Source organism: Protopterus annectens, chromosome 3.part0 (genome assembly GCF_019279795.1).
Source record: "Protopterus annectens isolate FY-2018-M chromosome 3.part0, PAN1.0, whole genome shotgun sequence".
In the NCBI taxonomy this organism is placed as follows: domain Eukaryota; kingdom Metazoa; phylum Chordata; order Ceratodontiformes; family Protopteridae; genus Protopterus; species Protopterus annectens.
The window spans coordinates 1,033,985,462-1,034,008,793 of NC_056731.1; the positions used below are offsets into that span (position 1 = coordinate 1,033,985,462).

The 23,332-nt window shown below is 37.8% G+C and overlaps 1 protein-coding gene across 1 annotated transcript in view; it reads right to left on the reverse strand.

The window, feature by feature from the left end:
* LOC122796665 (cadherin-10-like) overlaps positions 1–23,332 on the reverse strand; it is a 2,154,436-nt gene that overhangs the window by 1,866,323 nt on the left and 264,781 nt on the right. The window lies entirely within an intron of this gene.

Genomic DNA, 23,332 nt, shown 5'->3' on the forward strand with positions numbered 1-23,332 from the left:
GGTTAGCTGATGCAAAGTGCCTTATGGTAGATGAGTTGGAGAAGAAGGTAGATCTATACCTAGCAAGCAGGGCATCCCTTCACAGGAAAGGGATGCCCAGTGCTGCTCCTTGGTCTAAGGGAACCCATGGTGGGCAGCTCAGACTGCTCCAACAGAATCTGCAAGTAGCAGGGGAATCCACTAGTTCAGGTACACATCCAGGACCTATGGTTAAATGTTTTAAATGCAACCAGTAGGGCCATGGAGCATATAGATGTCCATGGAGGCAAGGTGGGGACCAAAAGGTGGAAGAGCCAGTAAGTGGGAATGACAAAATGCCAACAGTAGGTTGTCTTGAGACAAAAAGGGTACCAAATTATGATTCTGCAGATTTCCTGATAGGGAATGGTTTTGATAATGCAGTACCATGTGATCATGTAATTAAATGCAGTCAGGCTTGGAGACAATCATGTGGGTCTGCTAGCCTGGTGGGGGGGGGGGTCCCAAACAGACTGCACACTTGCAGCCAGGACTGATGAGGTGGTTACATTAGGGAGGGAGCTACCCTGTAGCAGTGTGACTGAAGGTGAGCCACACCTGCTTGTGGGTACTGATGTTCCCTTAGACAGAGTGAATGCAAAGGCAGTGGTGAGTAGTAGTACCCATGTTGACAGTGAGGCACCGCTATCAGATGATACCTGACTTCCTGTAGAAGGAGAGCTGGGAAGGGTTACAAAGAGCGAGTTGAGACAGGCTCATTACAAGGCCTGAGAGAGGTAGCTAGTGAGGCATCTGATTCTCAAGGGAAGGGGGAATCTGTATACTGGGACAAAGGGTTATTGTATAGAGAGTGGATGCCTGAGGGAGGGATAGAGGGTCAGAGAATACAGCAGTTGGTAGTGCCCAGAGCCTACTGTCTGGCACTTCTAGCCATAACCCATGATATTTCCTTTGCAGATCATATGGGCATAAAATGTACAAAGAGACACATTATGCAGACCTTCTATTGGCCTGGGATTTCCAGAGATGTAGCAGAGTACTGCAGGATCTGTGAGCAGTGCCAAGATATAGGCAAGGCAGGTGACAAGGTGAAAGTTCCTTTGATGACTTTGTGTGTGATTGAGGAGCAATTTCAGAGGGTAGGTATGGATATTTTGAGGTCTAAGTAAAAGTATATCCTAGTGGTAGTAGATTATGCTACCAGATACCCTGAGGCAGTGGCTCTGTACTCCATTGAGGCAGAAAAGGTGGCAAATGTTAGAGATTTTCAGCAGAGTAGGTTTCCCAAAAGAAATACTGACTGACAGAGATGCCAATTTCATGTCATACCTGCTGGCTTGTCTGTGGAAGTACTGTGGGGTGAAGCACTTAAAGACAAACCCCCTACCATTCCCAGACTAATGGTCTTGTTGAGAGGTTAAACTCTACACTCAAGTAGATGCTACAGGCATTTGCAGACCAGCTTAAGAGGGAGTGAGACAAATATTTGCCTCATCTTTTGTTTGCTTACGGAGAGGCTCCCCAGGAATCTACGGGTTTTTCACCCTTTGAGTTGTATGGCCATAGGGCGAGGGGACCTCTAGATTTAATTTGAGATGAGTGGGAGGGTAAGTGTGAATCTCACAAGGAGTCTGTTGTGGCATATGTCCTAATCCTCAGGACACGTTTCAAGGAACTCATGGGCTTGGCCCTGGAGAACCTGGCAGAAGACCAACAGCAGAAAAAGTCTCATATGACAGGAATGCTCCAGCTAGAGAGTATGCTGTAGGGCATCAGGTAATAGTTCTCATTCTTTTCAGACACAACAAGCTGCAGGCTAGCTTGGGAGGGACCCTACAATGTGCTAAGAAAGGTCAGTGATGTTAACTACATGGTAGAACTGCTAGGCAGGAGGCAGGGGGACAGACTGTACCATGTTAACATGATGAAACCTTACCATGATAGGGAGGCCCTTGTGCTGAGTATTTTCAGTGGATTGTAGGAGGAGTCTGAGAGAGATTTGGTGACTGATCTTATCAGTGAGGCTTGGACTGACACCTCAGTGAAAGGGGTAGCAATGTCCCAGCAGCTATCTCCTACCCAGGTTTGAGAAGTCCGAGCACTGTTACAGGAGTTTGGGGGCATGTTCACTGGAAAACCAGGGTGCAACCACCTAATGCAGCACCATGTGGATACAGGATCCCAAAGGCCTATTAAGCAGGCCCCTTATAGGGTACCTGAGAGAGTCAAACAGACTCTGAGCGAGGCGATATACAGCAAATGTTGGAATTAGGGGTAATTCAGGAGTCCAGCAGTCCCTTGGCCTCCCCAGTGGTGCTGGTGCCAAAGAAGGATGCAGCACCAGTTCTTGTGTGAACTAGAGGAAATTAAATAGTCAAACAGAGTCAGATGCTTTCCCAATGCTTAAAACAGATGAAGCCCTAGAACAGCTGGGTGGGGCTAATTATCTTACCACCATTTATCTTACCAAGGGTTACTGGCAGATGCCCTTGACTCCAGTGCTAGAGAAAGGTCAGCCTTTCCCCTCCTTTTGGCTTGTAAGAGTTCACAAAAATGCCCTTTGGTATGAAAAATGCCCCAGCAACTTTCCAGAGCAGGAGACTTTGCCTTTGCTTACCTAGATGATATTGCCATCTACAGCCATTCCTGGCAAGACCACCTTCAGCATGTCAGGGAGGTGCTGGGCAGACTACAAAGGGCAGAGTTGACCATTAAGCCTAGCAAATGCAAGGTGGGTATGACAGAGATCTCCTACCTAGGACATATGGTGGGGATTGGTAAGATTAGGCCAGAGCCTGCCAAAGTGGAAGCCATTCAGTCACGGCCTGCATCTGTTATCAAAAAGCATGTGAGGGAATTTTTAGGGACAGCAGGGTACTACAGAAAGTTTGTCCCCAATTAGAGTACCATAGCTGCTACCCTCACAGACCTGACAAGGAAAAACAGGCCACATAAGGTAGTGTGGACCCCAACATGTGAGCAGGTACTCCAGAAGCTTAAAGGAGCTTTGGGAGGACCCCCTGTGTTATCCAGTCCAGATTACAGCAAATAATTGTTGTGCATGTGGATGCTTCAATCTATGGGGTGGGGTCTGCACTTAGCCAGGTTTCTTCAGAGGGAGAAGAGCACCCAGTGATTTTTCTCAGTCATAAGCTCCAACACAGGGAGGAATGCTATGCAGCTGTAGAAAAGGAATGTCTAGGCATACTGTGGGCACTGCAGAAACTTCAGCTGTATCTGTGTGGAAGGAAATTTACTGTAGTTACAGACTACAATCCCTTAACATGGATAGATTGAGCTAGCCAGAAAAATGCCAAGTTACTATGGTGGAGCCTAGGATTGCACGCATATGATATGACTGTGCAGCACTGCAGAAGGGTTAACAATGACAACACAGATGGGCTCTCAAGGCAGGGAATGAGGTAAGGTATTCCCAGATAGGCTTAACCCTCTCAAGCAACGTTTCTCAAGGGTCACTTGAAAAACTAGCTTGAGTTCTAATGGGGGAGTGGGGTTGTGGAAGCTCTCAGCCCAGCTAACTAACATTTTGTAAATGATCCTATGGCATTTGTAAATATTAATATGGGTTGACTTACAAATGTAAGTAAACTGTATGTTATGCGTTGAGCTTCAAAAATGCAACCACAGTGCACCCTACTGGAAAAGGGCAAAATTTTCAGAAAATAAGTTGAATTGTTTATGGTGGTGGTTATCTCAGCTAGGAGACAGAATGTCTGCAGCTAGAAATTCTTTCTATTGCCTGGAAAAAGAAATAATTACAGGTTTCCAATGTAAAAGTGTTTAACAGTTTTACAACTTCCAGTTCTAGGTAAAACTTTGGAGAGATAAGAATTTTTGACACAAAGGTGTTACATTTTTAGTTCCTGTTAGCTTGGAAACAAAAGGCAGAGGTGACAAGAATGATGTAATCTGAGATAACCCACCAAAATGTTTGATAGCAATTTAAGAACTATCTCAGAGAGTGGGTCTGTGCATTTTGTATCTTGTCTTTGGACATGAAACATCCATCTTCGGCACTTCTCATCTGCATTTGCTTTGCTCTGTAAGTAAGACTTAGATTACAGCGATTTATTTTTGACATAGATAGGAACATAGTAAGATTAGTTTAAATGTTTTATGTATTTATGTGAGACTGTCCTGCGATGTTGTTTTAATATATTTCCTGTGACTCTGAAGTTTGTTGTCACTGTATTGAGTTATTGAGTATTGTCTTACTCTTTTATTATTTATTATTTATTGTTAAATATATTTAAACCTTTTAATTGTAGCTGGTTTCTTTAGAGATATTTAAGCTCTTTGCGTACTTGCATATGTATTAGGTGACACTGTACAGGCCACTCTTAAATAGCCTTAGCCTTGGACATACTTACCATTTGCATAATAGTAACATTACACAGTAGAATTGGTCAGCCTTTGGGAAGGACCTTATAGTAGCTGGTAAGAGTGGTTGGTGGCAGCTGGTACTACCTTATAGTCTGGTCAGAAGGGGGCATAGCTAGTGAACCTGTGTAAGCCTTCCTCAGGAGTGTCTGTGTGTGTGTGTGTGTGTGTGTGTGTGTGTGTGTGTGTGTGTGTGTGTGTGTGTGTGTGTGTGTGTGTGTGTGTGTCAGCTACTTGGACAGGGACATGAAGCACTGGTTGGACAGAGAGGGTGCTGGAGGTTTTGACTTGACCACTTGGCTGAGATCCTAACCCTATAGCTGTACCAGTGGGGAGTCTTATTGGGGATCTGGAGAGAGAGAGAGAGACCAGCCCCAGACTGACTGTGATCTCTGTGTGCTCTTAAGGGAAATTGTACTTTACTGTGTGTGTACTTATCATCGTCCCAATGTGCACATCCCTCACTGATGCTAGTGGTGAGGAATGAGGCTCCTTGATTACTAGGCCAGTGCAGGGCCATCACACTGTGGATGTACAAAGCTAGCTGGAAAGGAATTCTATGCTCGCTGATGTATGGATTAATAAGACTAATGGTGATGAAGAACATTCCTTTATAACAATTGATAGAGTAAATACTACTTAACTGGAAGTTGCAGATTTTTCTTATCTGGTCATAAAATATATTCTTGTAATTGGAGATTCAATTATTAGAGGAACTGATACTTACACTTACATAGAAGATAAGGAACATGTTATGCTTGCCAGGAGCAAAACCAGAGGATATGAGGCAATGCTTAAAATGCCTTACTGTATGGAAGTTGGATTTGTTTTTATTCACATCAGTACCAATGATCTCATCTGACAACTGTTGGGAAACTTACATGTTTCTTAGAAAGCATAGCTTTTTCAAGTGTTAAGAGTTATATTTTTTATAAATCACATATAGAAAGGAGAGTAATGTCACCGTGAATGAAATTGTGTTTTTGGGTAAATACCTACATGAAAAAATGTCCTGTTAAAAAAATGAAAATCTGTAGAGCATCTGAGCCTAAATTTGGGCACATGTGCTTAGACAGGATGGTGTACACTTGTCAAGATCAGGGAAGAGAATTTTTTGCAGCAGATGTTTTGTAATATTTGACAAACATAAGACAGGATTTTTACCAGGTCAAAAATGTAACATTTCACAGGCAGCAGCATTTGAAACATCCCTGATGGCTGTTAATGCTAGAAGGACTAATAATTATATATATATATATATATATATATATATATATATATATATATATACCAGAAAATTTGCTGCTTTCCCACAGGATTAATGTTGCTATTGTTTGTGAAACATGGGTAAAGAACAATGACTGGAAACCAGTTCTGTCAGGGTATAAATGATTTTGCTGTAACAGACATTCTAACAAAATTCAAGTGGAGGTGCCTTTATAGGGATTAGAGTTCGTTATAAGACCTGGGATTATTAAATATTCAGTGATAACAGCAATACCTGTGTTTTGTAACTGTGACAATAAAGACAACCCTGGAACATATAGCAATTGTTGGAGTGTATAGACCACCAATGTCAAGTGCTGATGACCTAGAGGGATTCATACATTTTTTGCATGACATGCAAGAGGGAAGGATAGTGCCTGAGGACTTAAATTTACCAGAATCAGACCAGAATAATATTGATTCAACAACATTATTAAGGAAATTATTCACAATGTACTATATGTTCAGGAGCAACAGTTGCTTCAGATTGTAAAAAACAAAACAAAACAAAAAACAAACAAACAAGGAATGGGACATACTAGAAATTGTTTGTAATCCTAATCAAATTACTGTTACTTCATGTCAGGTTTTGCCACCTTTGAGGTGCAGTGATCATGGGGTTATTAAGGTTAATTTGTCACCAGATAATTCTGCCAAACTGAAATCTAAACCAATGCATAGAAGATTAATAACTGGTTATATGAAAGCATAACAGTCAGTGGAAAAATTGCAGAAGGAATGTGCAAGGTTTTGCAAGAGAAATTGTTTGACTGGAAAAAATAAATAAAGTTTAACATCAGAATCTAGAAACACAACGCCAGGAGGATATATTTGCCATAAGAACAAGATACTTGATTAAGGTGAGACACAGAAACTATCAGAAATGGAAAATAGGTTCAACTATAATTTTGAAAAATGAAATAAACAAGCTGGGCATAATGTGAGGCAAGATCAAGAAAACACTGAAGAAAATTTATATAAAAATATTAAGGATAATAGGAAACAATTTTACATATACGTAAGATTTTTTATAGACACATAAAATGTGAAAGGTATAAATTCTTACATATTGATAAACTATGTGTAGATTCTCAAATGTATTCTCCGACACAACAGATTATAGATATATTTCCAAAATCTTATACAAAACAGTTTGGCTCCTCAAAGGGGGTGATAAGTTGTCCTAGTGATATCCATGTAACCTCAAAAACTATTAAATTGGATTATATTGAAAAATAACTATGCAAACTGGATACAAACACAGCACATAGAGGAGACAGAATTAGTAATAATGAAATGAAAATACTCAAATAACAACTTACAGTGCCAGCATATCTATTATTTGCTAGGTTGTATAAATGTGGGGAGATTCCTCAAGATTGGCGACATGCACTTATTAAACCTGTCTTTATGGGAAAGGGGAGTAGGACAAACTCAGAGTCCTATAGACCTTTAAGTCTACTTTCATTTTGTAGAAAAACAATGGAGAAGGTAATACTGGATAAGTTATTGTCAGAAATGGAAAGGTTGGGACATGAAACTGTACATCAGCATGCATATGTTGAAAACAGATCTATCACCTCCTGTAAGATGATGTTCTATAACAATATAATAACAGCTATGAATGAAAAATTGTACTGTAATGTAATTTGTATACCTTTAACTTCAGCATTTGACAAGCCATACACAAAATACTAATCAATAAATTATAGCGACTAGGTATTGTTTTAATCTTGATAAGATAGATGGCTGCATGGCTTAAAAACAGGCCATGGCAAGTGTTATACAGCAACTGGACAGATGAAATTTTTGGTTAGAGTCAGAGTGTCCTTCAAGTCTCTGTCCTAGGCCCATGCTTGTTTAGATTTTATCTTTCATATCTATATTTTTCATCTGAGGTGTTCTCCAGTCGGTATGCAGATGACTTGAAAATGGGCAAACTGATTAGATTGTGCTACATATAGGGCATGTCTGCAACAGAACATGACTAAATTGACTATTTGGGCACAGGAGAATAATATGCTGATAAATACATTAAAAACTAAGCATATGCCATTTGTGAAACATAAACTGAAAATGTAAATATTTAATATAACACACAGTGATTGAAATTATAGATTTCTTTAAGGACCGGGGTATATGTTTAGATCCAGCTTTGATTTTTTAATCATATCAACCAATTGGTTATTTATATTATAGAACTGTAGGCTTTATAAAAAGATTTATAAAGTTTAGGGAAAGTTAGAAATTATGAAGTCATTGTCTGTTAGTTAAATTAGACCCAAGCTTGAGTATCGAATAACAATATGGAAACTTTATAAGAAAATAATCATGAGTAAACTGGAAAGAGTACAACAGAAATATACCAAGGGCATCCATGGATGTGAAAATTTAAGTTATTATGAAAGACTAAAATATACAATATTGTACAGTGTCTCAAACAGATATTTAAGATGAAACCTTATTCCGGTATATAGAGCATTTAGAGAAAACTACATCTGGGAATGTTTGGGGTTATCAAGAAGTAGTACAGAATCATCTGACAACATATGTAGATGTTTCTTAATGGAATGAGAAGTGCAGTAACTGGTTCTCTAACAGAACAGCTGATGTATGGAATAGACTACTAAATTACATCAAAGCAAGTATTAGTTTGGATGTTTTTAAGAGCAGCCTGCACACTTATTATGGGAACAGCTGTTTTGGTTTATTGTTAGGCTAGAATGGCATCAATGCTTGTGCTTGAAATGTTTGTATGTATGTATGTTATGTATGTAATAAAGATCAATGGATACTGGAGTGGCATTTTTATATATAAGACTGAAGAAACAAAACATACTTTTACTATCGAACTCAGTGTGCATAACTTTGAAATGTTGATAAATTGGTGAGGCAAAATCATAAGTGGCCCATAGTAAGTTACAAGTCGACTTTTAATGACAATGACTACATGTTTTGTTAAAAAGTCTGCTGTCTTGATGTTTTTTAACCAAAAATGGAACATTATTTCATAATTTAGAGACAACAGATGACAAAGTAGACTCTTCGGAATTACAGTGGGAGTGTAGGATCTGGGGCAAGTGTGAGATTGTAGAACAGATGTTGCAAATGGATATTTACTGTTTTACTAGGGACTAAATGACAGGAAACTTGTTTTGTTAATATAGGGGAGATTACAGCATTCAAAGGTTCACTGTTGCAGGTAGTATGTTCATTTAAAGCAGAAAGAGTTTTAGAGAGAGAGGAGGAATATAATGATGAATCTTGGAATAATGTCCAGACCCAATTTCTGGAGGAATGTCCAGATGCAATTTTGCAGTCTAATTGTAAGTAGCACTTTTCCAGTTCTTCAGATATGATTGACATAACTGATATAGCAGTCTGAGCAGCACAGCTGTTCTGCTTTTTTAACTCATATATGCATAGTCATGCACTATTACAAATGATAGAGTAGAAACAACTACAGATATCTTTATGAAAAACAAGTGTGCTAACAGACTGCAAAGACCTTAGTTATGTAACTTCAGTGTTTAACTTGCTGTTACATCAGAAAAGAGAGTTGAAAGCTAGGAAGGCTTTCTAAGAAGCTAGGAAGGTTTTCTGCTGTATTTGGCTTTAAGAACAAAGTTTGCATTGTCTATAAAAACATTTATACCACCTTAGTCATATTCATCCAACATTGCCTTGCCTGATTTTGCTGGTTGTACATTCTGAGCTGTTTTGTTGTGTTCGATATACATCACTGCTTTGAGTGAATCTGCTTTTGCAGGGGTGGCAGCCATCTTAGAATCTACTTGTGAGTCATCTAAGTGAGAGTTACATTGATTGCCAGAGGTTCTGGGAGGGTTACAACACTTGGTTTTCATATTATACTTTGTTTTCATTGGTTCCTTTCTTTTCTTCAACTGGATTTACAGCCTGGGGCCCAGCTCAGTGTATATCTTCCTAGTAGACAGCTTTTTATCATACTGCTATGTCTGAGAAATAGAGGAAAAAAGCCTTGATTTTTCTCTGTTTGCACTTAAGTTGTCCAACCATTCTATCTGCTTTAGTGTTGTCTGTTATTTTATACTGTTTTAGGAGTTTGGATCTTTTTTTTTTTTTTTTTTGCCTGTGCTACTTTGCTACTTTTGTACTGTGTTAGTCCTTTTTAGCTAATACAGCCTTTCCTGATTTGCTAGCTGTTCTTTAACCATTCTGAACTGCTTTTTTTTAATACTACTTTTTTGTATTTAAAGCAGTACTCTGCGTGTGTCTGCTTGGCCAGGGTTGACAACCATCAAAGGATCCACCAGATCTGAAAAGGTGTTACCTTGCAACATGAGCTCAGTATATTTTTGAGTGCTATTTTTTAGTTTTCTAACACCACTAAAAAAATGGGTAATTCCCCTTGGCTTCAGATGCCTGCTTGAGTTCATGGGTTTCCTTAGTATATATAATTGTCTTTCTTTAATATTTTTCTTGATGGGGGGGGGGTCCTAAGAAATTTTGCATATTTTAATGTAAATTTATTTCTGTAAGCTGACCACCAGAGTAGCTTGCTTTTAAATGTTCCATTGTATTTAGATGGAACTACGAGTTCTATACACTTATTTATGTGGGTATAAGATGTCTTTGCAAAGCTATCTGCTCAAACAGTGTATGGTATGATTCATAGGTAGGTACTAGGCTATCTACCCAAGGGCATTTATAATGCCTAGCCAGAGTGTGTCGGCTTTCGCCGCCCTATTAGGTTCATAGATTCATAGATTAGTACTAGGCTAACTGCCCTTGCAAGCCATTTTAAGTCTAGCCAATTATCCCTTATGAGACTCAAACCCTGCACCATGTGTTTGTAAGGCAAACACCTTAACTTTAGGCAACCCTTCCATTAATTAACTGATCCTCTGTCATATATATATATATGTAAAATAAATTAATAAATAAAAAATGGGAAAAACATAACATGCAACAATATAGTCAGGTAGGGCAGAGAATCATGCACTTCAATGGCAGGTTCATAGGTAGGTACTAGGCTATCTGCCTGAGGGCATTTAGAAGCCTAGCCAGAGTGTGTCGGCTTTCACTGCCCCATTGATTAATTAACTGATCCTCTGTCAAGCAGAGCCAATGAAGTGATCCCAGGGGTGTATTTTCTGTTACCCATCCACTCGTCAAGGTTTCTCTTGAAGAGTGTTAGTGAGGGGCTCTGCCTGATGTAATTTGGAATTTTGTTCCAAAGCATGGGGAGTCTCTGTGACAGGAATCTGTCCCTCCAGCATGTTCTATTTATTGTTGTGGTGAGGTTTAGCTCAATAGACTGCGTGGCTCGTAGTGACTTGGATTTCTTTAGGTGGAGCATGTCCATCAATTCTGAGTAGGACGTGGCTTTGTAAGTCAGGCAGAGATCACCTTTGAGTAAGCGATATGCCACTGAGTACAGCCAGAGTTTTTTCAGTCGGGCTGCATTGGACATATGTTTGAGACCAGTAATCTTCTTGGTGAGGTACTTTTGTGGTCTTTCCAGCTGTTGGAAGTGTCTTGTGAGGTACATCCTAAATGGGACATTGTACTCTATGATGGGTCTAATGAGTGACAAGTAGAGGGGCACTATAACCTCTTTATTTCTAAATGCGAACCCTTTAGTAATTAGATGGGCCACATAGAAGGATTTCCTAACTACTTTGGCAATATTAGTAAAAAAGATGTAGACCAACACCACGATTGATGCAAAAGCTTTAATTCACATAAAATCCAGGATGTAAGCGCTTTCGCGTGCTGCCAGATGCACGCTTCTTCAGACAAGTTTAAAACACTCTGAAACACAGTTGACTTATATATCATTCAACTATATCTGTTAATTGGTTAATTGATCCAAAAAATGAATCAATTATGATCTTAAAGTCAAAATGCTTCTTAAAAAAATGTGTATTCCTTACAACTACAGCACATCAGCTCAGATCAAAACAAAACAAAACGAACCAAGATGTGCTGGAGCATATATATACAATTAACATATATTCATATTGAAACAGGAACATAGAATTTACATTTTGTTTTTCATTACTTGATATTATTTAGTGGAAAAAGCTACCATAAATAATTATATTTCATCTCAAACGAATCTAAGAGCTACAATAAAAATATATATATAACCAACTTTTACATATAGTATATATTTCATGTATACTGCCTATATATGACTAAACAAATAATCTCAATATACAATCCAAATCATGACAAAATCTAAGAATCAATCCTCCTTCCTGTTTTTTGCATAGCAATTAAACTACAATAGTGTTTTATTGCATTTAAATAATATATCTGTATATACTCATCTAATGAAAATTATAAATTAGGTTTGACAAAATATTGTTAATAAGCATAAATGTTTAAAAAATATGTAAAGTGTGTTAGTGCAGGAATACTAAAGATATGACATATAGACATAATATAAATTTATATATGGATCCAAAGGAGGATCAAACTTATATATAGTAGCCAGTAGCACAAAATGCTGTATAATATATAAACATGTATTATTAGATATAAATGAGCAGAATTAAAAGGTAATAAATAAAATTACTGCTCTTGTTTAAGAACAGCAAAATTGAGTAGAGACCTGAATATTGTAAAAGTATAATGAGATAATAGGATACATTTTAGTGTCTCATCCTATTACTAATATTCATTTCAAGAAAAATTCATATTCTATACAAACATATACATTCTACAAAAACTAATTAAATAGACTATTATGTATTGAATAAAAAATTACTAGAAAATAAAATAAAATTGAAATAGCTCCTAGAAACAGGAGACATATAAAGTGACTTAAAATGCAGTAGCTAATAAAAACTGTATCAATATGTATAGGGAATGAAGAACCGAATACTTAAAGACTATAGTAAATAACCTATCAGGGAGGATTACATTTTCTTACAATAGTCAGTAAGTCATGTCGATAGTTTAATAAGTGTAGTATCACCTACAAAATGTGGTCAAGAAGAAGATGTATATGGTACTGAATAAACATACATTTTTAAGTTTAAACAAAACTTTATATAAACTAAATGTTATGTAAAAAATGTATAAAATAATATGCATCTAGCTATTAAATAGCCATACCAAGCACACAGAAACTCCAAAGGGGTATGCATGTATGTTGCAGGGCACTTACGAATGATATTTCCTTTTCTTTAGCTGTGATCTGATACTAACATAGCTGTTGAGGCCAGGGTATTTATGTGCTCTAATTCTGAATATCCAGTTCAGCTCCAGGCTCTCTAGGTCATTGAAATTGTCACCTTTTCTTGAGTTAGGTGTCCTTTTTTGTAAAACTCTGAAGGCAAAGGTATGATCTGGATATTCAGAAACATGTTTAAATAATGCATTCTTTTGGTCCTTCTTTTTTATTGCATACAGGTGCTCTTGTATCCTATCCCTGAGCCTCCTTGTCGTCATGCCCACATAGAAAGCAGGGCAGGACATACAAGTAGCTAAATAAACAACATTTGTATCATTGCAGCTAGATGAACAATTAATTATGACCTCCTTTAACAATTCAGGACTAGAAAATTTTTTATCGGTAGATACCCATTTACAAGATGTGCATCCTCCACAGGGAATAGTGCCTCTAATGGCACTACTAATAGTATTGTCATTGAACCTCTCATTACATAAAATCCTTTTCAGATTTAGCATGTTCTTGAATGTAAATGATGCTCTACTTCCTATTAGGTTCCTAATTTCATCGCTAGTTGTCAAAATCGACCAATTTTTACTAATTATATCAGTGATATACTTGTTATCACTTGTGTAGCTGATAATACATCTTACTTGCTTTTGTTCTAGGGATTTATACTGTCCATAGCCATAATAGTAATGATGCATTACCCTAGGTTTAGGTTGTTCATCATTAATAAATCTTTCTTTTACATGTGCTATATTTACCTGATTGTACCCTCTGTCTAGGAGGAGACATTCAAGTTTATCAAATTCAATGTCACGTTCATCTTTGTCTTGACAGATCCTATTTATCCTACTGAACTGTCCTTTAATTATGTTTGAAAAGATGAACCTAGGATGCATGCTATCATGTGCTAGTAATGTATTCTTCCAACAATCTTTTCTATGAAGAGATGTGACTACTTTACCTGCCTTTGATTTTTTAATGTTTAGGTCTAGAAAGTTAACATTTGAATATGAATATTCTAGAGAAAATCTCAGAAAATCTGTGGTCCTTTCTAGATCTTTAATGAAAGCTTCAAGCTGCTCTGGTGTCCCATCCCAGATCATCAGTATATCATCTACAAACCTGAAGTATGCTATTACTTTGTTAAATTCTATATGTGGAAACAGACTAGTAGACTCCCATTCATATACCACCAAATTAGCATATGAATTGGCGCAGGGGGTGCCCATGGCTACCCCCCACTGTTGTAGATAATAGGCGTTGTTAAACATCATAACATTTCTTGTAAGTACTAATTCTAGTAGAGCATTTAGTAAAATTTGTTCACTGTTATTATAAAGGCCAAAGACGTTCAATAGATGTCTTATGGCTTCTAAGCCATATGCATTGGGTATCACCGTAAAAAGACTCTTAACATCTAATGTAACTAGTAGATGTTTCTCTAGAATCTTACCCTGTATGTTGTTAAGATGGTCAATCAATTGATAGGAATCTTTCAAGATGGTGCTGATTTTATTTACTATGGGTTTTAGCTTATTTTCAACAAATATAGACATGTTCTCTGTAACCCACTGATGTCCTGCTACAATAGGACGAAAGGGTGGTGGTGTTATACCCTTATGCATCTTGGGGAGCCCCTTGATACTTGGTATAAGCGGATGTTCAATTAACAAAAACAAATAAAAATCATAACTAATTTGCCTATTTACCATCATGTCATACAAATCATGGTGCACTTCATATACCAACTTATCAACTGTCTTCCCATCTATTTCTCTATAGGTAAGGTCATCATTTAAAAGTGTAGCCATATATTCAATATAGTCAGTTGTATTAAGAATGACGATACCCCCTCCCTTGTCTGCTGGTCTAATTGTTACCTCTTTATCATTCAACAGGGCATTCATTGCTAGTCTTTCTTCCTTGGAGATGTTGTGAAAAAGTATTTTAGAGCCTTGCTCAAGACTATCATAGTGTTTGTATAGGTCGTTTTCACAGGCCTTAAGGAAACATTCAACATAGGGATGTAAAACAGGTGAAAAGGTGCTTTTCTTTCTATAACATTCAAACGCACCCATTCCCTCACTTAAAGCATCATTGTTCAAATTAGATGGTTTGTGAAACAAAGCTAACGCTATGTTACGGGTGAAAAAACGTAGTTCAGTTAACAAAGTAGATACATCACTAATTTGAGCAGGAATGAAGCTCAATCCTCTATTTAATACCTGATAGTCCATATGGGTTAGCGTTCTGTCCGATAGATTAAACACTAAGTCCTTTAATCTTTTCTTCGTCCCCTTTTGTTCGTTGATTCCCCCGAGGCATGTCTTTTCCGCCTTCCATGACTCGTCGATCTCCCTCTGGACTCTCTCCGCTGGCGTACAGGTAGAGGTAAAAAAGAATCAAGATTGGACTGTTGTAATTTGGGTTTGGCTCCTGGCTCACGTACGTGTGTCAGCGCTTGTTGATTGGGTGGAGGAGTGCTGTCATCAGTAGAGGTGCGTATGCTGTTCATCGCACTGGCCGTAGTGACATCACCGGAGTTTACTAGGTCTTTTAAAGAAACAGATTCAGCAATTTCAACTGGACCTCTTGTCTCTCTTTCAAAACCTTCAGTTTGTTGTCGTCCTTCCCTCTGATTGTAACGCGGCCATAGGAACACTTGGCCGTTGGAGAAATCATGAACATCTCGCTGCAGTTTACGTAGTTTGGAGATTTGCAAGCGTTCCCCATAGGCACTGACCTGATTAATAAGGCTATCAATTTTGTTGGTAAACATTTCGCCTTTAAATCTTTTGCAAATGTCTTTAAACAATGACTCCGTTTTCGTTGCTAGTTCAACCTCAATGGGTTGAAAATAGTCAATGATAAGTTGTATGTATTTATAGCCTAATTCGATGTTCAACTTTTGCCAGTTCTTTAATAGCAGGGGATGGCTGTTGCCGTACGAGGGCATGCATAGTACCCTCATTCCCCTGGGTACTACTTTGTGGTGGAGGCATGCCTCTAAATGCCGGCGTTGCCATATTAGCCTAAATTGTCTATACAGGTCATTTTCAAGCTCTTTATAGAGCGGATTAAAGTCATTAAGCAAACTAGCAGTACCTGTTTCGTTTGCATTCAGCTGGATAGATAAGTCCATGTTCAGTAACGGGTTTAACCTCTGTTCCATCAGTTGGACCCATCTGGAATTGGAAGTATTTCTTTCAGGGTGATATTCAAGTTCAATATTTGTGTTCTCCATCGTGTAGGGATCCGGTGAAAGCCAAGTAACAAAAAATATGATTGAAGTAAAGAGCGCACCTTCCCCTTGAAGTTGGTCAACCACAAAAAGCCAATAGTAGTAAAAAAGATGTAGACCAACACCACGATTGATGCAAAAGCTTTAATTCACATAAAATCCAGGATGTAAGCGCTTTCGCGTGCTGCCAGATGCACGCTTCTTCAGACAAGTTTAAAACACTCTGAAACACAGTTGACTTATATATCATTCAACTATATCTGTTAATTGGTTAATTGATCCAAATATGATTGTCAAAGGAGAGATCACTATCTACTTGGGTCCCCAGAACTTTGTGGGTGTTTTGTTTTTCCCAAACAGGATGACTATGCATTTTTTGGCATTTAGCTTGAGGTCATGACTTTGACACCAGGTGACCGTCTCAGTAAGGCCCTTTTTGGAGGATGTCCATGTCAGCCGGAGAGTCAATTATGGCTCCCAGTCTGCAGTCATCAGCGGACATGGTTAACCATAGTCCTCCTGTGTTTGCCTGTACTTCTGAGAAGTATATGCTGAACAGTAGGATCCCAGGACCAAGCCTTGTGGGACACCACTTGTGACTGGTTTAGAGTCGGACCTGGAGCCCGCTATTCTTACCGTGTGCATTCTGTCTGTAAGCCAGTTGGCAACCCATCTCATGAAGTAGGGGTTTATGTTCAGGCTGGGGAGTTTTTTCTGTAATACCCGAGTGGGCAGTGGTGGATGTACAAAGCCTTGGTGAGATCAAGGTAGGCTGCGTGAACCACCTTTCCCTCGTCTATGGCCTTGGTGACTGTCTCGAAAAAGTCAACCAGGTTTACTAGGCATGATCTGCCCTTAATAAAGCTGAACTGGGTCGAGTCAAGTGTTTGGAGGTTCCCAATGTCTTTGTTAATGAGTTCCATGATGATGCGCTCCATAGCCTTGTAGACCAGGCTAGTCAGGCTTATGGGGCGATAGTTACCAGGGTCAGTTGTGGCCCCTCCTTTGTGGAGAGGAAAAACTGCTGTGCACCATTCTATGGGCATGTAGCCTGTGGAGAGGCTGAGGTTGAACAGCGTGTTTAGGTGGTGGGTTAGTTTGTTCGGTAGTTCGTGCAAGACGCAGCCTGGGACACCATCAGGTCCCATTGATGCTGTGTTTTTGGCTCTTGAAAGGGCTGTTTTCACCTGTGCGTCTGTGATTTTTGGGACACTACACTTTTCCGGTATTGTTGTGGGCCCTTTTGGAGTTGAGATGGGGGTGAAGTTTACACTGAATCTATCTGCCAGGATGTTGGCAATATCAGTAGGTTCAGTATATTTTGTGCTATTTTGCACTAGTTCAGTGCATATCTGTGAGTTGCCACTTAGATTCTTAACAAAGCTAAAGAAGGCTTTGTGGTTATCTTTTGAATCCTTGGCTATTTTTCTTTCAAAGTTAGCCTTGGATGATTTCATGAGGGACCTCAGTTTCTTACTGATACTGATCAAGGACGTCTTTCCTTCTTGATGTTGTTATATGTGAATTTCAAGACTTATTTATAGAATTTGATGATATTTGTGTACAAAAGATCTCTGAATTCTGATACACTGGTGTCAAAGGGTGTAGATAGTTTGAGAGAAATGGGTACTAGCTTATGGTCTGATTTAATCAGAGACAGAGTAACTACAGATGTATGTGATGACATTACATTTGTAAGTACTAGATCAAGAATATTTTGTCATCTAGTTGAGCCAACAATGATTTGATCCATTTTTTATTATGTAGATCCAAAAGTTTCTGAGCATATCCTCTGTTATTACAGACACTCACAACTGATGGGATAGTTAAATTCTCCCAAAATAGGAGTTCAGCCATGAAGTTTGGGAACCAGAAACAAACTTGCTTAACACAGATAAAAACACCTGAAACATTGAGAGACTGGTCTTCCAAACAGTGACACTTCTAAGATCACAAAATACAATATTTGTATTTATTTTTATTGTGAGACACCTTCTCCTCATCTCTGAAATGATGGGCAAGCACCCGTGCATCACATATGCGCGCACACACACACACACACACACACACACACACGCATATATATATATATATATATATATATATATATATATATATATATATATATATATATATATGATCAAATTTTAAGAGTGTTTTTTCAGCACCCTCCCAAACCCCCCAATAATTACTTATTCCAGCTCCATGACCACATAGCTCCCAGAGAATGGTATATTCCTCACTTCCTGAGATTGTCCTTTTTTCACAATTGACCATCTGGTTTTGTCAACCAAAGTATAACAACAAAACAGAGCTGACATTTGTTTAAATTGACTACAAGCAACTAACCCATATGCATGGTACACAGCAATGTTTTATGTGTGACTCTGCACATTTGATGTTTTCTGATTGCATTGAAAAACTCTTTGCTACTATGCAGTCCTCCTATTAGCTATACTAGTGAAACGCATTTCCTTGGAATCAATATTGCCCAAAATGGCTGACCTAAGGAGGAAACTGCAATTTAAAATTTAGCTCTCAGTTTCTGACAGCAGTACCATCTTGAAATATCTGTGCAAAACCATACAAGACATATCTACAGCATTCCACTATATTCACTTATGATAAACTTCTACTCAACAGCAAAAATGTGAATTGCTCATTCCTCTGTTTTATGCTCTCCTGTCTGTGATGTTTTTTCTTCTTTTTAACTTTTCTGATAGCCAGTATAGTAGTCATTTGTTTCTGAAGTCCGCCCTTCCATGTAACAGATTTCTTTTTAGCATCAGATACAAAAACTTAAAGAAAAGCCGTTAAATAATACCTTCCAATACAAGCAGGAAGAACATTCACATTTATTAAAATATCTTTGTTAAAATAAATTAATGCATCATACGTCAATTAAATCAATTTAACTTCAGCAAATAATATGTACTTTCAAAAAGGGCTTGCGAATTATGTGTAGTTCCATGTCATTCCTGAAATTTAGCATCAGTTAAAAGAACAATACACTCTGCTATTTCATACGAGCATTTGGCCAAGTGCCAATTCAATACAGGGAGTGTGCTGATGATGAAAGTTACCAAAAATACCTGATCCAGGGCAGTGGCATAGATGGATAAAACCCTGACTATGACCGAGAAATCTTGAGTTTGATAGTGCGAGTGTGCATTGCAGTTTGATAAATACCTCTCAGTTGTACTTCATTATGAGGAACATTCCCCATTTGGTGTCTTAAAAAGTTCATGTTCTTCAAAGTTCCACATTGAAACAGTCTGTTACACATTCAGTGTTAGGAATTTTTTTAAGTGAAATCCATGGTAAATAGAAATGAATCACACTATTTCATTAAAAGATCTTCTTTATAAGTAAAACCAGCATATTTTAACCATCCTATGGCCTTCCTAGTTGAAGTTGTTAGTAAGCCGTTAGTATGTGTTCCACATTTTGCCCATTTGTTCCACATTATGAGGGCTAGTGTTCCTCATTTTGATGATGGAAGGTTGAGAGCTATGGTTTGATAACAGGATTCTGCACTGGAAGAGCCAAAGAAGAAGAGGATATGACTAAGCAGCAATTGTCAGCTTATCCATTCTGGGTCAAGGGAACTGTTTGCATGTGATGAACCACTGTCCACAACTGGTAGTGTTGCAAGATTTCAAGTAGCGGGTAGGGAATCAAGGTGCATAAACACACCTGAATAATGAAGGCATTCCCAAATGTGTGACAGCATACATGGGCTCCTTACAGCTTAACATCACTAAGGAATATTCCTGGCTATTAACGGGGAGGAATGCAAGTTAGGGTGGATCTTCTGCTTGCAACTCTTGCCTCTAGAGAGAATAAATGTGCATTTAGCTATCACCTAGATAGCAAAATACATGGGATATATGACTTTTGCCAGAATCCAGTATAATTGTTATATCAATTTGTTAACAAAGTAGGCTAACTGGACACACAGGTCCTTATTAGAAGTGACATGGGAGCATTGTCCAGTTAAGTGACTTGCTTGAGGTCACATAGTAGGCAAGTGAGAACTGAGGGATCAAACCCTGTACCATAGGAAGTACAGCTCATAGCCTAAACCCTGTGCTTCAACTTGCCAGATGAAATTGTGAGGAATAAATGTGTCATCAGCATTGAAAATAAGTATGTTGAGGATAATCATTCAGGAGGCAAAACAAAAATTACATAATTTTATAAACTAGAAAAACAATGTATTGTAAAAGTGTATATGCATAAATAAATCAGTACATTCCTTGATAAATGATTGAAATTTTACTCACATACACAAAGGCACTAAACAGTACATGGCACATAAATTAAGTTTTTATACATTTTCTGTATCAAACTGTGCAATACAAACTGCATTGTCCCTCATGCCAGGCTGAAGAATCAGAGTGTAATAAGTGACTCAAACGCAGAGTGCAACAGTGACAGTTGCTGTGTGCCAGTGTCTGACGAACATAGTTCACAGATTGAAAATCTATCATTATTCAAGTGCATTCTTCATATTTCTAGGCTGAAGCAAACCATTTAAAAGCAAGGAATGTAATAGCTGTTAGAAGACAGAGCAAGTGCTTAACACATCTGTCCATTGTAATCAGCACTACAAGAGCCAGATAAAGGTCACAAAAAGAAACAGCATTCACACCTTGTTCTCACATTCATGCCTAATCCCAAGGAATTGTCTCCTGAGTCGTTGCTCTGCTGCCCAGCTGTTTCAATCTATCACACTTCTATTAGGTAGATGGTTCAGTCATCACTCTGACAGGATCATCTCCAGAAGGAGCCAGGCAGACTGACTGACAGCCTTTTCAAAGTTTAATTACTAGTTTGCACAGTACAGCATGCCTACACTTCAGAGTTGCACAAGAACACAAGGCATACGTGGGTCATGCTTTTGCTTCAGTGACCATTATTTTTAGTTCAAAATTGCTTTAAGCACTTAGCATAGAACTTGTCAGTTACATATTACTGCCACTCAGTATAAAGTCTTTTTTTTTTTTTTTTTTTGCTTTTATGCATTAAGGGCAGAGTGCCAAAGGTGAAATTCTGTCATTTGTTTCCAAGCATCTTATATAAACTGTCAGATGAAAAAAAATCAGAGGAGTGTGCATTCGTTTCTCAGACTGCACGTATGTTTAGTCTTTTTATTCAAGGTGAAGTTGGTTGTATCCTGCTGAGCTACTACTTCTGTATTCCTTGTTAGCACACACAACATATTACAACACATACAGCCTTTGATATTAGGTAACCATTATACCAGCAAAAGCCATTTTGAAATAAGCACCCTATATAAGAGAATTAGAAGGAATATGTAATCAAATATTCAAAGTGGCATGAACATGGTTATTTTAATGACATAACATAAATCAGAGCACTAAGATATAAATGTTATCTCTAGTCAGAACATCTTCTTTTATTATACCATCCCTATGTCAAATCTACTTTGTCCACTTAAGAAACTTAGATGAAGAATTCATTTTATTTGCATCTGTCTATGTATCCATCTGTCTAAACCATCCAAGCAGCTAAGCTGATATAATATGTCATGAACTAATCATCAAAATGCACATTTTTTGTAAAAGTGTAAAAATCATAGTACAAAAGTATATAAAAAGCAACAGCATGTACAAACTCTCAGATGTAGCTATTGTCGTACACAAAAACAGAATGCAAGGGAATATTTATTATACAATCTGCCAAGCAGAGCTCGATGTTGTATTGTGAAGTAACATAACAACAGTACTGTGAGAAGTGTATTTTCCTGTCACCGTTGACTGATTCTCATTCTATTCCTGAAAACGGCAATAAGAAAAACATCTAGCTGAGGTTCTCAAGCAAACTAAAGCATACATATGCAGAACATTTTGCATTTCTATCACCTGCATACAGGAATAGAATTTAACATATTTCACAATGCAAAATGATTTGCATTCTATACTTCAGAAAAAATAATAATAATGATCCCTAAGGCTACAATTCTGGAATATTTAATAAATGAAGAATTTTGCTAAGTTATGTTTATATGTTCAAACACTCTTTTGAGATTCAAGACATTTTATTTTCAAAATGAGCCAAATGGATTTTTAGTGATGATCCATGTTCGGAAATGCCCTTTATGCCAGACTATAAAAGACATTTCTGTCATGAGTCCTTACACATGTGCACATTAATATCACTGCTGGCATAAGTAAAGTAAAATAAATAAATAATTAACCAACCAACTTCTGGTTCTGTTGATCTAGATGACATACTTGGTGGTTTCCTATAAATAATTAATAAAAAACTAACTGAACATATATCAGTAATGTTAAACACAATGTTAGCATGTACTCATGACCTTGACTTATAGCATGAGACTAAAGTGGTATCATTTCACTAAGGGCAGGCTATATCAGACCCAAACAATTTTCAGCTAGTACCCTTTGTAAATTCTTGGAGAAGTTCATGGCAAGATGTATACAGGATGACACAGGGAACCTAACTCTATTAGATGCTAAACTACACAGGTTTGTTAAGGGAAGATCATACCTTTGACATCTTAACATCGTGTGAAGAGTGAAGAGCAGCATTTAGTGAAGTATGGAGGTTTTGTGCTCTTTTTCTTGTTCTTGCTAAGTCATTTAGCACTATTCAACATAACTGAATAATTGGCAAATAAAAAACATTAAATATTAATCCATCATTATTCAGTATGAAAACACTGGCTAAGAAATACGACACGACTAAATTACCCGATGACTGAAAACCAGGTAGCATAATTATTCTAAAGTTATCCAAGAAGATCTTCAAAGCAATATTGTGAATGTCGGGTGCCACTGTATGAAATTGTTCTGGTTCCATGTCAAAAGGCAGCCATTAGTTTGGAATCTGCCTAGAAGTGACAAAAAGATCACTCCAGAATGTGAAAGATGATTTTGTGTGCAGAAGGTTGGGCGAAGCATCTCACACCACAGTCCAAGGAATTTCACCTTACTGTACTTGATTTAATAATATAATCATTTGTGAGGTTGGTGCTGTTCAAGACAAAGGAAGGCTTGTCTGTAGTCACATCCTTTAAAAATAGCAGAGTTTCACATTCAAGGAAGTACAAAAGGGGTACATGTGCATAAGCATTCCTATTTAATATTCACAGCATCTTTGTCCAAAGTCAGAATGATGTAGGTCAGTGCATGCATAGCATTATAATGATCTTTATTTGGACTTGTAATAAAATGTTTATGGAATGAGATCAAATTCACTTTGATTGTTCTTCATCTGCTGCT